At 51.9% G+C, this 3,240-nt stretch overlaps 1 protein-coding gene across 1 annotated transcript in view; it reads right to left on the bottom strand.

Annotated features, from left to right (window-relative positions):
- The window catches only part of LOC113490756 (sperm-associated antigen 4 protein-like), a 10,895-nt gene that overhangs the window by 72 nt on the left and 7,583 nt on the right, over positions 1-3,240 (bottom strand). The window lies entirely within an intron of this gene.

Raw genomic sequence — 3,240 nt, 5'->3', positions numbered from 1 at the left:
GCCGCGCACGGTCCCCGCGCCGCCGCCGCCGGGCGCTCTCCGGGGCTGGAGCGGCGCCGCCCGCGCTGCCCTCATTAGCGGACTGTGATGAGGATCTGGCTCTCGGCGCGCAGATCCCGGAGGTGACGCCGGTCCCGGATTTCCCCCGACGGGCGATTCAGCGGCGCGGTGTGATCTGGAGAGGAAACAAAAGATGCTTCGCTCAGCTTAAGCCGCTAAAACGTCATTTGTGGGGGGACCTCGAGTGCAAACACTATCACAGAACTCGGGGCGTTACACTCTGTCGCCTGGTGAAACTCCTTCTCGGTCCTCGCCGCTCACACACGGTATGCATCTCATGACAGAGCTGCTGCAGTAACGCGTCTGTAAATCCCTGCTGCAGCCCATCCCCGGTCACCGAGCCGTCCCTGCCCCCGCAGCTCTCGGGCTGCCTGTCTCCCCCCTTCCCCGGGAGAGGGCAGGGTGAGGGTCCTCGCCTCATCTCCTTCTATGACAGGGTGACCCGACTATTGGACGAGGGAAAGGCTGTGGGTATTCTCTACCCAGACTTTCGAAAAGCATTCGACACACTTCCCCGTAGAATTCTCATAGAAAAACTGGCTGCCCATGGCCTGGATGAGGGAACGGTCTGCTGGGTCAAGCCCTGGCTGGATGGCCGGTCCCGGGGAGGGGTGGTCAGTGGAGCTAAATCCAGCTGGCGGCCGGTCACAAGTGGTGACCTCCGGGCTCGGTGTTGGGACCATTTCTGTTCAACATCTTCACCGATGATCTTGATAAGGACACAGAGTGGATCATCGGTGAGTTCGCAGACGGCACCAAGTGAAGCGGGAGTGTCGATCTGCATGAGGATAGGGAGGCTCTGCAGAGAGACTGGGATAGATTTGTTATAATCAGACAAAGCCAAATTTTATAAAAATATATATAGTTTTATTTGGGTTCAATCGACTTAGGGTGGGAAGCAATAGGCAAAGCAGCGCTGGGTGCACGGAGAGCCGCAACTCTGCCACACGCATCCCGAGTTCCAAAAAGCAGCGTTTTTTATACTCTTGTGCCATCGTCTTTAACCAGTCTCCTCCCGTCAGATGATTGTCCTGCTCTTTTCCATTGGGTCATCTGAGTTGCTGGGGTGCATGTGCTCCTCCTATTGGGTCTTTCGAATGTCTCGAAGCCTTGGTCTCTTGACGTGCTTTCTCCTATTGGATCTTTTAAAAGCCTCATGATCTCATCTTTGGGGGGCTTTTCTTCAAACAGCAGTTAGGTATCAGCTCTGGGTGGGGTTTCTGAGTCACGGTTACATTGTTCCAACCCAATGGCACACTTTACATTTTGATGGTTTAACATTTACAGATCATTCAAGTGTATTGTACCCACCCTACCCAACCTAACAAATTAGTTACAGAAGTTTATTACAGTACCCACCTTGCTCAATTTAGCAAATTGGTTACAATAGTTTATTACAGATTGGATTGGTGGCCAATGTCAACGGCGTGAGCTTCAACAAGGCCAAGTGCCAGGTCCTGCCCTTGGGCCACAACCACCCCCTGCATGGCTACAGGTTCGGGGAGGGGTGGCTGGAGCTGTGGGGAGGAGAAGGATCAGGGGGTTCTCATTGACAAGCAGCTGAACATGATCAGGCAGTGTGCCCAGGTGGCCAAGAAAGCCAACGGCATTCTGGCTTGGATTAGAAATAGTGTGACCAGCAGAAGTAGGGAGGTGACAGTCCCCCTGTGCTCTGCACTGGTGAGGCCACACCTGGGGTGTTGTGTCCAGTTTTGGGCACCTCAATGTTACTGATTTTATTATCAACTGAAATTAAATTGTGTTTGGTTTTAATATAAGTGTATAGTAAAAATAATTTTACATTTATTGTATTTTGAATCTAGCAACCGACTGCTACTCTAAAATCCCCTGTACAGCCCTGTACCAAGGCTGAAGGGATTGGTCATAATTGTTTAGTAGGAGCGGTTAGAACCTGGGTAACAAAACACGACGTGATATGTAAGCTGATTTATAATACGTACACAGGACTAGAAGAATGCAAGTAGTTGTCAAGGTCCAGGATTAATGGGAACTGAGGGCAGTAACCGTAACAGCTTGCAAGTACCTGCCAAGAAAACCGTGTCCTTGAGCAAAAGGTAACTCCGGCAGGGGGAGATCGTGACCCCCAACTCATGGACCACCTACTCACATTACACCCCAGACCCATTTCTAGACATTTCTAACCTCTACTGTGCAGAATCGGAAATAGGAGGAGAATATGTTAATGATTTCTTGGAAAAGTTCTATATAAGGGGTATGATTCTGGTGCCTGGTACGTGTTGTTGGTGAGAACCCTCCCCTACACATCCGGCCGTCAATAAAGAAGTGTCTGCTTATCTACATCACATTGGTGTCGATAAGTTTTTATCCCGGTTTTCAGTGACATCAATATAAGAGAGATCCCAAGGGGCTGGAGCGAGGGCAGAGGAGGGCAAGGAGGCTGGGGAAGGGCCTGGAGAATCAATCCTGTGAGGAGCCAGTGAAGGAGCTGGGAGTGTTCAGTGTGAGGAGGAGGAGGAGGAGGCTGAGGGGAGCCCTCATCCCTCTCTGCAGCTCCCGACAGAACATTGCAGAGAGGTTGGTGCTGGGCTCTTCCCACAGGGAATTAGTGACAGAGCAAGAGGGAACGGCTTGAAACTGTGACAGGGAAGGGTCAGACTGGACATGAGGAAAAAATATTTCCCAGAAAGAGTGGTCAGAGAGTGGAATAGGCTGCCCAGGGAGGGGTGGAGTCCCCATCCCTGGGTGTGTTTAAGGGCCGTTGGGATGAGCTGTGGGGGGATGTGGGGTAGGGAGAACTTTGTAGAGTCAGGCTGAGGGTTGGACTCGATGATCCCGAGGGTGTTTTCCAACCTCCTTTAACCTCTTGGGTTCAAGTCCCCCACATGAACAACAGCAAGTGACCGTGAGATTTCTCCCAGCTGTTTATAGAAAGCTTCACCCACCTCACCGCTTTGGTTGGGGGGTCTGTAGCAGACTCCCACAGCAAGATCTGCGTTATTGGCCCTTAACCTAACCCACACACTCCCAACCCTGTTATCACTGTACTTAATTTCTGAGCTCTCCCAGCATCCTCTAACTCACAAACCTCCCCACTGACACTCCTGCCCTGTCTGTCCCTCCTGAAGAGCTTGCAGCCATCGATTGCCACACTCCAGCCGTGTGAGGTGTCCCACCACGTTTCTGTGGCAGCTGCTGTGT

The sequence above is a fragment of the Athene cunicularia genome, unplaced genomic scaffold, assembly GCF_003259725.1.
Source record: "Athene cunicularia isolate RWA unplaced genomic scaffold, athCun1 SCF_28, whole genome shotgun sequence".
Taxonomy (NCBI): domain Eukaryota; kingdom Metazoa; phylum Chordata; class Aves; order Strigiformes; family Strigidae; genus Athene; species Athene cunicularia.
This window is presented reverse-complemented; position numbering and strand designations above follow the sequence as displayed.